This window comes from Cucumis sativus, unplaced genomic scaffold, assembly GCF_000004075.3.
Source record: "Cucumis sativus cultivar 9930 unplaced genomic scaffold, Cucumber_9930_V3 scaffold139, whole genome shotgun sequence".
In the NCBI taxonomy this organism is placed as follows: Eukaryota; Viridiplantae; Streptophyta; class Magnoliopsida; order Cucurbitales; family Cucurbitaceae; genus Cucumis; species Cucumis sativus.
Genome location: NW_022279540.1, coordinates 29,722 through 45,180, shown reverse-complemented (window position 1 = coordinate 45,180; position 15,459 = coordinate 29,722).

Below are 15,459 nucleotides of genomic sequence, written 5' to 3'. Positions count from 1 at the left end.
CCGTTCGTCTGCTTTGCGTTCCCTTCACCTTCGTTGATTTGCGTCCGTCTGTTCACCGTTTGAAATGTGTAAACACATTCTCTATTCGAAAACGAGTAAACACGTTCACACCGTCCTTCTGTCGCATTCCACTTTCGCTAAACCTCTATTCGTTTCCAAATCCTTCATGGTTACTCATTCATTTTCTTCCCTTTCTAAAGGTAATAATTTTCCTTTTTTCCTTTGTGATTAAAATTTGTAATTTGGAATTTAAAATTGGAATGCAAAATTAAAGAAGAGGAAATATGCCTTAGAGAATGGAAGAAAGGTTTTGCATTTTAGGCTTGAAAAGGGGGGATACAAGTTATTATAATTGTAATATATAATATTTTGAACAAGGCTACCAAGCGTGCGAATATGATTCATTGGTTAGTTTAGGGATTGGAAAGAGAAGGATTGTGGAGTTTGTGATAATATTTTGGTACACTGGAGCTGGAAACAGAGAATATTAAAAAACACATACTGTTATACACAATATTATAATAATACGAATCACTAGATTTTCTTCTTCGTTTTCTTTTTCTTCTCCTTGAATTTTTGTTATGGGTATTGTATTGAGTTTTGTGTTTTAGATTGTGAAGTATGGGGTAGCTAAACTCTTAATCCTAGGGATAGATGTAGACAAAGTTTATGAATTATTCTTTGTAATGCATCTGATTATCTGCTCTTAATCTTTTCATGTTTTTATGTGAATAATGTTCATAATATCTTAATCACAGATTAATTGTTGATTGGCCATGAACCTTAATCTTTGCATGACTAGAGTGGTTATGAACTTGGAAAGAGCTAATTAAGGATCCTTGAGGAGGTTGTTGAAAGAAGTGGACCTAAAAACTTTTGTTTGTTAATAAAAAGAAAAATGAACAGAGATTCATCTTCGTGAGGGGTCTTGATGTTTAATTTAATTTAAATTGTGTATGAATTTTTAATTACGAGCATTTTAATATGTTGCGTTTTAATCCTAGGGATAGATGTAGACAAAGAGCACTATAGCCAAGGTATAGAGTGAGGGAGATAAGGTTTATATGTCTTAGAGAATGGAAAGATGGAATTTGTGCTAAAATCATTAGTGTTCCAAATACAATTATGAATTGGGTATAGTTGCATTCCCCCTTCTGGATTGCATAGCACATAAATATACTCTCATGGATTGCATAGCACATAAATATACTATCAAAAACAATAACATAAAACACAAACTTGATTTAGTTTCATTCACACTTGTACACCAACATGTTTCAATTAATGATCATATATTAAAAATCATTTTCAAATTTGGTAATATAAAATGGAAGAAGTGAGACCTTGAGGTTTTAACCACCAATACTATCTAACTGATGAGTTTATGATTTTTGTTTCTATTGTGTTTTTTCCTTAAGCTTTAACTTGCTTTAGGGGCAAGATGGTGAAGGTCTAGTCCACAACCTTTCCCAAGAATTTAATGATGTTTGGGTTGACCCAATTATTGTTATTGGACACCGTTTTATGGTAATTGGTTGTTATGGTTTTTAAGTGTGTTTTGATATCTTGTGTTAAAAAGTAATTGCAAAAAGTCAGAAAAGTTTGTTAAAGATTAAGTGTTTTTAAGTTTGTCATTCCACTTTAATTCTCACCAGTACTTGCTGAATGGAAGCCTCTTGTCTAAGACAATTCGAGTGGAATAACTCTCGTGACTACCACAACATTTGGGAACTCACCAAATGTAAGACTATTCTTTATCCTAGCATTTGATCTCTCTCTATAATTTGGTTTGCTATCGTAAGTTTGATTAAAATAAATGCTGATAATTCAACTCCAATGTTCTTATTTTCTTAACTCTCATTCAGTCAGTTAGAATCAGAACTCATTTATTTATCTTGTCTCCATAATTTGGATTCAAAGATTCATCACAATAATCTTCTCAACAACATTCTTGAAAAGGTATTGAATTTTCAACTGTGTGACCTTTATACACAAATTTCTTCAAAGAAATTTACATTCTTTAGAGTTTAGAGCTTTGAATTCTAGTACAACTTATGAAGCTTTTGATACTTGTTATTTTTTGCTTGGTGCGGATAAAACCTTATTTACATTCTTTCTTTCCTGCATGTTCTCTTTTGATATTTGTTAGACTTTTTTGCTTGGTTGTCCTTAGTGTTTTCCTCTTTAGCTGAAATTTCTCTATCTTGAAAAAAATAGAGCTTTAAAATTCAACTTCAACTTTATTTGATACTATCTTAGTCCATACTTATTTTGGTATTTCTTTCCTTTCTCACAAACACATCTAAGAGGTTGCCTTCACAATATGGCCAAATTAACAATATGGCAACCTTTTTCATTGCAAAACATATTAGAGGTTGGTTACTTAGTTAGCCTTATTGGGTAAATAATTGACATTTAGGTACTTTTTAGTTTGTATATGCCAAATCGATATGTGAATTTTAATTGTTGCTTATTTGAAACATTGCAACCATTTGATAAAATGTTGCTATGTGAATCCATCTTAACTTGATATATTATTTTATTTTGGTTTAGGTTGTGGAATCCAAGTTTGTATTTGAAGTCAAATTCATCCAAGATCATTGAGTTTCAAAGCTTCTTTAATTAAGATTTTGTTTCTTGAACTAGAATTGTAGTCTTGTGATTTTTGGAATAGCATAGTTGGATTGGTTTTGTAATTTTGGGATTATCATATTAGGTTGGGGTTGACTGAAGTAGTGTTTTGTATATGACAATATCGAACAAACATGTAAAGTTTTCGAAATGTTCATACATATATGATTAAATGTTAATATATGTTAAAGTTTTGGAATTGTATTCGTGCATATTTATGAGATTGTTGGGCCACACTACAAAATTATAGAGACAATACAGGAACAAAAATATAAATAAATTATAATTTAAAAAAAATGAAACAAGCTTCATGTTTTTTAAATGTCATAAACAAATACATTCTTGACGGTTTTTCAATGTCATTAACAAGTAAATTCTTGACGTTTTTTAAACGTCATAAACAATTGTGTTCTTGACCGTTTTTAAATGTCATAAATTACATTCTTGATAGTTTTTAAATGTCATGAATACTCATTCACTTGACGATTTTTAACTGTCATGAATATTTGTATACTTGACGTTTATAAACTGTTAAGAATCGCTATTCTTGACGTTTTATTAACCGTCAAGAACTTTGACTTTCTTGACGCTGGCTTCAACGACGGTTTTAAAACCGTCAAGAATAGTGATTCTTGACAGTTTAAAAACGTCAAGAGAGTCTATTTTTGTAGTAGTGAATGATAAGCTTATTGAGTCGGCGATCTAGCCACTCTCACTCGTACAAATCAAAGGACAATCTCTCGCGAACAAGAGTTCATAATACACTCAAGATTAAGACTAAGTTATCTAGGTCATCCTAGTGAAATAGAAACCTAACTAGTTAATGTAGTAACACCAAGTGGTTACTATTTCACGGTCTGGTCTATTGCAATCTCATTGCATAGGATACCTTCACTCGCATGTCAACTACATGAACACATTGGATCATTGTATTTGTATCAAATACAAGGTGAGTCGTATTCATAATGTTACCAGGATAAAGGTACCCAGTCTTATCCCTATACTATAGACCCTTTAAGCTGATCTCGAACATTGATCCTTGTATGTCTCTACATAATATTCAATACTTATTAAACAGTTTAGGATGTTAGTTTATTGGATTTGAGTTATTAAGACAAAACTAATAATATAATCAATAACAATTATTACAATAATAACACTTTATTAACAATGGTCAATGGATTATATTTACAATCTACGAGTTTTAGGACATAAATTCCAACAAACTCCCACTTGGACTAAAACTCTAGTCTCTTTGGGATGTTCATAATAAAGTAATCCTCTAACATTGAAAATGGTAAAATGTACAAGTGTATTACATAGAATGTGTATATACAAATACAATAAACTAGGGCATCCTCATACCCATTACACATCTGCCACTTTTCCTAGATTACCTAATGTACATAACTCGCAGATCTAGACTTTCTAGAAGACCCTTGAACACTTTAGCCATGAGAGTCTTTGTAAATGGATTAGTAATATGCCCCACTATTATCACAATATAGAGTGATGGGGTATGTTCATGTTCGGAACAACTTCCAAATTATGCAAGAACTTCCTCAGCAAAACTGCTTCTTTTGCTGCTTCACAAGTATCAATATACTAAACTTTCATAATAGAGTGTGTAATGACGCGTGGCTCAGGCTGCTTGATCATGCTAGGACATGCTTCCTGCATGTCCGAAGCCTAAATAACCTCTTTCGCTCAAAACACACGCTCATCTCACCTTGTCATCCTGGCAATCAACCCACCCTTGGCCTTGCCTAGAAATATGATTTTTCTACCAGAAACTTAACTCGACTTTGAAGCTTAAATCAATAAGATTCCTTCTACAAACTTACTTAGAATGTCTTCACTAGCTTACCACAAAGTGTCACTAACAAATTCCAAGTATTGAGTTATGTAGCTCCAAAATACTCTAACATTGTTTAGGTTTTTTTTTTTTTTTTTTTTTTTCTGAAAATGACCTTTGAGTCTTTCTTCACTTCAATGCCTTTCTTCCTGGTAGCCTTTCTCCTGATACTACACTCAATTTAGGAGATTTTCGAAGTAGAGTTACCCAATTAACACAAGTTGATTGTTAACATAATTCGTCCAAAGTTGTACATATAGTGATCCTTGCATGCTCTTTGGTTGACACTTTTATTATCACCTCTTACGCCTATACTTGCCACTTTCCACCTCATGCAAGACACTTATTTGGCAAAACTTAGGTATCTTGTATGTTGTCCACTTGTACTCTACCGCACATCTTACCTCATATTGCTTAAGTCATCCTTGGACGCATATCCCTTTTTCTATAAGGGTTCTTTAGTAAATTCTTACTGCCAAGAATGCCTAAGACTTTTTTTTCTCGCCTAATCTCCCAAACATCCCTCAATGCCTTCAACAAACCATGCCATCTTGACTAGCATTTGGTTGAATTGCCCATTGGCCGCATGGCCTATGTCCACATAGCCCACCTCTTTGTTGCATGACATTCCTTATCCACGTTCTAACTTCTTTAGAGTTTCTTGACATTTCCTAGATGCTTAGCTTCCTTGCCTAGCGCATACCCTTGGTCATATAGCCTTGTCTTATAGAGGTTGTCTTGACACCTTTCGGCCATACCACATCTCAACCTTTGGCCACCCAACATGTCTCTTTAGAGGTTCGCTTGACACTTTTGGCCGCCTAGAGTATGCAACATGCCCTAGCTAACACTTAGCCAATTTTCGAACACCCTTTAGGCCTTTCTTTGTTACGATGACACTTTTCTTTTGTCATCTTAAAAATATTAACACATCTTCCATAACACTTCAACTAAACTATCCAATCTTAAACCATCTTTCTCCTAACATCAACCCCTAATGTCCTATTGAGTTATTTAGATGAATTAAGGATTATTGGGTATCGGGGTTTACACGCGAGATGTAAGTCTTCCTCCTTGGAATTACGTATAGTAGTGTGCGGAGGGAGAGGAATGTGATGCAGTTCTTCCTCCTCAACCCTAAGGAATTCGTCTTCGCTAACAATGCCCTTTTTATCGGGTAAGGGCTTGTTCGGTCAGGTCGTGAGGTGAAGGATGTTGTTATAATGATGAGGTATTTGGTGGTGAGAGGATAATATTAAAGGTTTTGAGGTGTCTTCTTCTTCTCTGCCATTCCATTCTTCTCCCTTACTTTATTAAAGGTTTTGAGGTGTCTCTGTTCTTCTTTATTTTGATGGAGTTTATGGTTTGGTTGAGATTCGCCTGAGAACATGCATAAGGGGTGATTGGAGAAAAGCTAAAAGCTTAGGAACCGTCGGAGGAAGGGCAGATCATTAATTGTATGTTACGCCTTCCTCTGACGGCAGCAACGTTGAGAATAGATTTAGGGATTCCCGACGTATCATTAATCGCGTGGGAATATGTTTAGGGATTTCTGACGTTTAACAAATCAGGTCAAGAATAGGGTGCTATTCCCGACGTTTTCGTTGTGCGTCAGGAGTTCTCTGTCTTTTTTAACTCCATTCTTTACATAAAAAAAACATAAAGAGAAAGAAAATGAGAGAGAGGAGGAGACCGAGAGGAAGATTGAGAAGAAGAGGGCATTGTCATCTCCATTGCCGTCCCTGTTGTCGTCCTGTCGTCGTCGCCATCGGTAAGTGGTTTAGTTTAGATATTGTTTTGTTTTAGTTAATTAGTTTTAGTATTTAGATTTCAAATTTGTTTTAGGTGTTAGATTTTAGATTTCAAATTAGTTTTAGTATTTAGATTTTGAATTAGTTGTAAGTTTTAGTATTGAAATTTAATTTCAAGTGTTGTTAGAATTTTAAATTAGTTGTAGGTTTTAGAAATTTGAATTTGAAGTGTTGAAGTTGAGATTGAAGTGTTAAAGTTGAGGTTGAAGTGTTGAAGTTGATTGAGTTTGAATTTAAAATTTTCAATTTGAATTTAGGAATTAATTGAAGTTATTTTTTTTAAAAAAATAGAGGATCTCCCGACGCATGGTTCCTAGACATCTCTCGATGCTATATTGACAACATCTTCGACGTTCATACAACGTCGGAAGATGTCTAGAAACTCTCGACGCACAACATTGTGCATCGGGAGAGGAACTCCCGATACATTTTTCCTGACTTGTGTTCCGACGTATATTAGTGCGTCAGAAAAGCCTTTTCTGACGCTTTTTATATATCTCCCAATGATTTTATGCATCGAGAGAGCCCTCATTTCTTGTAGTGTTAGACAAAGAGCTTCAATGTGGTAGAGGGGAAAGGCATGACACCTTTAGGTTTCATCAAAGGGAGGATTGAGGTTCTGATTACGGCGCTAAGGTTAACTGCGCCATCTTCTTCTTAATGCAATAAATCATCATTGTGCACTCTAGTGGGATGGTGTTGTTGTCAACCAGGCAGGCGGTTTCGTTTTCAAGTCTTAGTTCTTAATTCTTAACAACCTTTGAGTATTGATGCTCTACCCCAACCCTCATCCAAAACGATAACTAACCACAATGGTTTGGAAGTTTTTGTGAAACATCATCTATACTTTTTCTTTAATGGTCGATGAAAAAAAAGTCAGGAAAATGGTATTTCTGACCATTTTAAGTGTTACCAAAATATCACATTTGGTGTTATGGTATTGTTTTGAATATTTTTGTAAAATAGTGGATCAAGAAGTTTTACTAAGATAAAGTTTCATGTTGGACAAGAGGATAGTGGATGGGAATTAAGTTGAATGGTCCACTTTTTTTTTAAATCCTTTAAGGTTTTATGAAAACCTTTCACAATACCTTTTCATAATCATTTTGTAAAAATAATATCAAATCATTTAAATATACCAAAAAATTATTTCATTTCAAATAAACCTTTCTATGCTTAAAAAATCATTTCATTTTGTCAAGGATCCCGAATCGTTCTCTACGCTTGGTCTCATTACCTCGCGTTTAGACTACTGTATCAACAGCATCTGAGAACATACAAATTCGTCTTTGTTGCTCATACCGCTAAGCTTTATACGCTCATTTCAATGCATAAGTCAGCTTCTTATTACCATGTAGTTCGTACACTCCATAGTGGCCTTCACTCTTTATGTGCACACAAAAGTTAGCATCATCTCAAAGAAACATAATATTGAAATCATAGTCATCAAATCAAGCTTTAACATTATAAATAATGCTTGAAAACATAACTTTTCATAGAAATCTTTCTGAAACATTCTCATCTGAATTCTTCTTTCGAATCAGTAAAGAGAAATCGTAATAAAGTTTCTTAACATAAATTCTTTTGACTGAAAAGCACTCACCAAACTTTACTAAAGAAGTCCTTCTCACAACCATCTTTTCGTGTGGCTAAACCAACAACACTTTAGCATTTCAACAAAACTCTCATCATCCCCTCCTTAGTTACCTAAATTCTCCTATTTTATAGATCCCTTATACTAACTTAGTCATGCAAATCCTTAATATTTAACCTAGTCATGCTCAAATCCTTAATCTTACATGTTAACCCATGTCAAATCAGATTTGACATTTTCTTTACAAACCTTGCTCCCCACCTAACCCAAACCGTGAATAAATTCAACCACTTAACATTTCTCGTGAATAACCTTATCGCTTGATTATATTTTTATTATAAGAAACGTTCCACATGAACTAACCAACTTTTACTCGCATAAAACTCTTATCACGAACTTAAACTCCAAGGCTTCCTCGTAGACTTTTCTCCACGAAATGCTTGATTCTTCTCGCGAAGACCACCCAAAACTCCTAGTCTAACACTCAAAACTTTCATTTCTTAACTTACGCAAAGACTTTTTCGCTTCTTATCGCACAACTTCTTTCGCGAACTACACACTTATCGCAAAAAAGTATACTTAACCGTAAAAGATCTTATCACTTAATCTTTCCATGGATTTATTTGAACACCAACTTCTTAATTCTTAGCCGAATTTTACTTCCTTACTCGAATTAGAAATGGGTCGCACAACTTCCTTCGCAAACTACCCACTGAATCGCAATAACGTATACTTAACCATAAATTTTTTTATCGCTTAATCCTTTTCGTGGATTTATTCAAACGCCAAATTCTTAATACCTAGCCAAATTTACTTCATTACTCAAATTAGAAATGGGTCTCACATTTAGAGCCTATCGCTTCTTTAAGATACATGATCTTACTGATTCAGAGAAATTAACCACAGGCGTTATTAGTTTTGATGATCTGGCATTGGATTGGTACCAAGCACAAGAAGAGTTGGAAGTTTTTAAGAATTGGGCTGACCTGAAAGAACGAATGCTTGTACAGTTTCGATCAATTCGAGAAGGAACTTTGGTTGGAAGATTTTTCTCAATCAAACAGAAAATGAATGTAGAAGACTACCGCAACCGATTTGATCGATATTTAGCTCTAGTAGCATTTCTTCAAACGGTAGTGTTAGAGGAGACTTTGATGATTGGGCTTAGCCCATGAATAAAAATGGAAGTGGAAACTGTGGAACCGATTGGGTTGGCCCAGATGATGAAATTTGCGTTGAAGATTGAGAATAAGGAACTAGTGAGAAAAGAGTGTGGGTTGAGCAGTGCATTTCATGTAAAACTGCAACTCACCCTATCTATTGTGGAAAACAACAATACAATGATGACTAAGGAAGAAACCAGCAATGGAAAGTCTACTGATGAGAGCTATCACCCTGAAGGGAGTTACTGATAGAACTAAGACATGCACAACAGAAAAAGAATCGAAATTCTACCCTAATTGGGCTTAATTAACGAGACTAAACCAAAAAATAAGGTTTTTAGAATACTTACATTTGAAGCTGCGTTTTATTCGAACAACCACTAAGTTTGACTTAGTATCCTCTAGACTCATAATCGAGTTGTGGGACCCGTTGGATGAAAGAACCGGACGAGAGAAATAGATGAAAAAAATGGGCGTGGTAAATTTTCTTTTTTTTTTTTAAGTAAATAAGAAAAAGAAATTCCATTTGGTGTGAAAGCCCAAATTTAATAGGAAAATGAAAGGGAATTCCTTGGAAAGTTGGTTTGTGTGTCATTAAAAGTCAAGGTGGAAAACAAAGTACAACATATGGCTAAATGTGAGAGTAGGCGTGCAAGTATAATAAATACCTACCAAGATGTTTATTAATAACATGTGTTTGATACATAATTACAACACTTTGACCAAACAACCAATGCTTAACTATTTTCAAAACGTCTGGTCATCTCGCTGCAAATCCTTCAACCTTCTTCTCTACTTGGCCTAAACACCTCATCTTGGAAGATGAATTTTTGAAAGAATGTCTAAAAGACTAAGGTTTTATGAAATCCTTTTCGCAATACCTTTTCATAAACATCATTTCGCATAAACAACATCAAATAATTTTATCTCGCATAAACCTTTCTTTATCCTTAACATACTCATAACATAACAATTTCACATAAACACACATTAGTTAACATTCATTCCTTTCACCAATGATTTTGAATCGTTCTCTACACTTTGATGTAGAACATCTCCCTTCTTGATGTTTCTTGAGTTTTATCCTAGAGGAGTGGTTTGAATTACCATTTTTATAGTTTAGGATTAGTTATTTGAATTACCAATTTTGTATCTTGAGTTAGTTATAACTAACTCAACTCCAAGTTAAACTAACTCAACCCCAAGTTAGTTTAACAACTCTCGTAATCTCCAGCCTATAAAAAAGCTTCTCATTTTCATTAATAAGACATAAAAAAAAAGAGGCATTATACATAAAGATTTCTAGCTTTGCAATTACTGCATCAATTGGTATCAGAGTGTGATCCTAGCTCACTCTTCCCTAAAAAAACTTGGATCCTACCACTCTTATCCATGGACGCAGAAGCCTCCTTCAACCAAGGCTTGCAGTTGGTAGAACAAGCTATTGAAGAACTTCGAAAAGGGCAGTCGGATATACAGCAATCGTTAGTAGAATTAACAAACCTTTTTACCCGATTTCATGTCCAACCTTTAGAAGAAGCAATTCATCCCCAAGAAACCAATTGCAGCAAACCAAGAAAGACAAGAAAGACCAAGAAACCCAATTGCAGCAAACCAAGAAAGACAAGAAAGACCAATAAACCCTGTTGTAAACCAAGAACTACTAAGAAATCAACCTATTCACATCCACAATAATCGATTGTATGGAAACAACGTACTTGGAAATTTCTTAAACGATTCTGACTCTTTCGATGAAGACAACTTGCTGAACATTCATCAAGAACCTCAACAAAGGTTTGGACTTCGACCATACTTTCAAGAAGATCAAGAAATACGTATGAAAGTGGATCTCCCTACCTTCAATGGTCGAATGGACGTGGAGAAGTTTCTTGATTGGATCAAGAACGTAGAAATTTTTTTCGACTATGCCAATACACCCGAACACAAGAAGGTTCGATTAGTTGCTCTCAAACTTCAAGGTGGCGCAAGCGCTTGGTGGGATCAATTACAAAACAATAGACGATTATTCGGTAAACAATCTAAAGATTAGCTGAATATCTTATAAAAAGATGTTGTCGTAGGCTTAGTGGTGACAGGTGAGAAAGTAAGCTGTATCTTTTATGACTCTTAAACGTTGAAGTCAATCAATGAGTTCCAAATGCAATATTGGAAGTTTTCTTAAATATTTTGATGCTTTTGCATGTTGTGAAAGAACTTGGTTAGATGTGAGAAAGGGGTTTATGAGATTAGTTACTTACTATTCCCTTTTTCACTGTCATTGCTACTCCGTAGACATGCTATGGGCTCGTGTTTCTGTAGAATATAATTCAGATGCTCTTTCTCTAGAATATAATTTATGTGCTTTCTCTACAAATTTGAAGTAATTTCTACTGCTTTTGCTAATATTCTCTAAAGCTTATTCAAAATGTAGTTGTTTAATGACTGTTCAGATTTAAAATATATTATAGAGTTAAATTTAACACAGTTAATCAGCTTAAGCATTTGACTCTGGTGTTCTTAAGATATAAATTCAAATCCCTATAATTTTATCATGTTGATCTTTTCAATCTTCTCACATACCGTCTTCATTTCATAATCTTGCCTACTAGCTGTGTATCATCAATGAAATTACCATAGGAGTCCACATGTGGTAATTATGGATCTAGCACGATATACTGCGTATCATGTTGTTGGAGATCAGTTTAAATGATTAACCAGTCTATTGGTGGTTTGAGTCTTTTCTTTTGAATCTATAGGTTGTTCAATGGTCTAATATTAACTGTGTTTAGATTTATGGTAATTTTCATTCTTTTACAGCCTTAATAACCAAGAAAAGGTGTGCTTTGATAATCTTTTCTTTCTCTTCAGCATGTTGGTAATGTAGAAAGATTACATGTATACTATGCCCATGGACTAGATAGCCCAACCTTTGTTCGCCGGTGTTATTGGCTCCTAGATAAGTATGTTATGGTTGAAAGAAAATTGTTAAATTGCTTGCTACCAGTTGTTTCAGTGGGGTCTATCCCCATCATGCCACAAGCAAAGAAAAATGAAATTAGACAGTGGCAGTATATCGTGTTCTACTTATATAATTTATGACTTTCTTCTGCTTTTTGTTCAGGACCTTTGAACACATTGTCCTTGTTCATTACCGTGAAACACAAGAGGTTAGGTTCAACACAATGCATCTGCAGTTACTAAAATATTATCTTGAGACAAACTTTTATCATTTGGACTACTACATCTATTTAAGATTTGCTGATTTTTCCTCCATGGTTGCAATATTAGAACTTCATCCAAAATAATGTTGTCATGTGTGTCTTTAAATTTTTACTGGCAGTCTGGCACCATATAGATCTAGTAGTTGTGCATGCAGTCTTCCTCTCTATCCTCCATTGAAAAACTCGATAATTATCTATTTGTGTTTTATTTTGATGATTTAATCCAACATTTATTATGGATAAAGTCAGCCATAAAATACATATGTTTACTACTGCTCTTTGTACATTTTAAATACTAGATTTCTTGATGATTGTTGTCTTTAAGTTGCTCTTAATGTTGTTGCATATCGAGAAAATGCACTGGTAATTTTTGTTCCAATTTTATCACTGCTTTTAACTAAATCTTCAAAAATCAAGGCACCACCTGGATGTAGAGTGCTATATGGTGATTCAAGTGTGAGAGTTCTTTCTTCTGCTATCCATAAATTTATGGAATGGAAAGGCAATGATCATGAACTATTTTTGTCAGATAAACACAGTGTTCATATGCTTCAACTCTGTGGTGCTTCACAGCACACGGATAAAACTTCCAAACATTCTGCACCCAATATTACCATAAATGCATTTGGACACTTCATTAACAACTTCTTACAATTAGCCTTTCTATATTGAAAATAATTCATTGTCTTAACTTCATGTTGCTGCTAGTTTCAAAATTTTGCATCCACATCGTTGAACTCAAATTCTGGTTCTGTCTCTAACCCATCAACTCTGTGGCTTTTATCGGAGGAACTTGATTCCAAGGCTACTCATGTTTATTCTCTTGGTGAAAATGAATTGTTAGGTGATACTGGCCGAACCTGTCAAAAATAAATGAGTCATAGTTTGTTTGATCATTCATTTTATAATATTTCTTCTTTATATTTAATTAGTTGTTTAATTTCTTAAAAAAAGAATTCTGGTTTATTTATAGTATATTTGGTAGTATGCATGCGCTCAGCTCCTTTAATGCATGTCTCTTACAGTATATTTGGTAGTCTTTTATAATGTTACACCCTTTTTTTTAATTCCTAAAACCTTTTAACTTTCCAAATTTTCATTCATTCTTTTAGAAAAATTATTTTCATTATTTTTTTATGGTTACAAAACCGTCCATTAACTACATTAATTAGACAATTCACTCCAATAATAATATAAATAACTTTTTTGGATGTAAGGTCTTTTCTCATTCTACAAATTTAATTTACTATATAAAGGTTATTATGCTAATTGAAAAATAATATTTCTCTCAAGTATGCAATGACAGAAAATTAGGTTATAAATATAAAAAAAATATATATTTTTAGGTATTGATAATTTTTTTTAAAATTATATTTTAAATTTTTAATACAACCTTGCATTTGGGGATTCAACATGTTGGTTACTTGTCGAACCAAAAAAAGATAAATTCGTGGTGAAAACTCTTTAAAAGCCCAATTCGTGGAAGGAAAAATTGAAGTGTGGCGTTGAGTTATTTTGTTGTTGAAGAAGATTAGTAAAAAACCCACAGCATTAAAACTTCTTTTGTTTTCTTTAAGTATATTTTTAGATTGGCAACGTATTTTCTATTTGGGTTTTGTTAGGGTTTCTCTTGTTTATTCCAAGATATGCATGGATAGTTCATGTTCGACTATTTGGAAAGAGGGATTTATGTAGCACGGGTATTATATTCTGGTTTTGGAAGTGTCGAGATAAATTAAAGGACTTTTTTAATCTTCTTCAAACAAAACCTATACGAAGGCGAAGAATAATTTGTGCTTGTATTTTAGTCGGAATAAGAAGAAACATGAAGAGAATGCCCACGAGGAAAATGACCATGAGAAAAAGTTGTGTATTCCTCCATCCATAACTGAGCTCTCTAATGTGTATTCCTCCCTCCATAACTGGCTTACTTTTGACTGTTTGGATAGAAAGAAGAATCCTTCGAAAGCCCTAGACTTGTCTCTACCGGCATTCGAAAATGCCAAGTTCTCTCTGAGGATCTCTAACTTCTGCCGTGTTCACCGTCCGTCCCGTCCGCGTTCACACGCACGTTTGCGTTCACCGCGTTCACCACGTCCGAGTTTTATCTAATATATTTTCCAAATCTTAAAGAAGAACTTTTGATTTCATTGGAGTTTATCATTAGAGGCATTACTATATTGGCTGCCTCTCAGTGGGCGATAGGTTTTCCAATGGTCATTTGAGACTGGTTGATAATAGCAAAAGTTAGAGCTTGAGAAGAAGGAGCGAAGAAAGTAGTGAAGACAAAAGAAGAAAGAAAGCTGAGTGAAAAACGAAAACTGGCAAGGTAGAGATGTGACATGAAAATGATGATGAGAAGTGAAGGAGGCACGACACAATACTGGTACACAATAACAAAGCCTTGATAATTAAAAAAAGGATGGTGCCAAGAAAATTTAAATACAAAAAAAATGAAGGTTCTTGCAAGTGTATTGAGTGAATGGGAGAAAGAAAGGATAAAAAAGGTAGAAAGAGAGAAAGAGAAGTCAAGGGTAGAGATACATAGCTTTGTATATAGAAACTTTATGTTTATACTCCATTATACGTTGTGGAGAATATAACATCCTGATATGTTTGATTCAATTTGAATGATGCAATTATTTATTTTTCTGGCAATAATTCTACTTCTAGAACCTAAATTTTGAAAGCCTACTAATTTTTCAGAATTAATTCGAGACTCCACTTTTGCTCCCCTTCCTACCTACGGTTACTTTTTGCTTAAACTTTAAAAGTTGTTTGAAAAATTTTGCTGAAACTTGTAAAATTTGTTTGAAGTTCGTATATCTCTCACATATTGCAAGGTTTCTTAATTATTTTATTGAATTTCCTACATAAATGCATTCAATGAGTTGACATAAATGCATTTTGCTATCAAGAGAGTATACCATACATGCATGTGTAGGACTTTTATCCCTTATATTTTATAATTTGTCTTACTACTGTTATTGACTGATATACCAATATACATGTGTAAAGTATTGATCCTATAATTAATATTAAATTTATTACATTCACTCATCAATTTAAGTTTTTTTAGTCAATGTATGTTCATGATGTACCATGGTCATATCATAATAGAATAGATCCAAGATTATATATGTTCAAACCAACTGGTGATTTAATTATCAAAAGATATTATGAT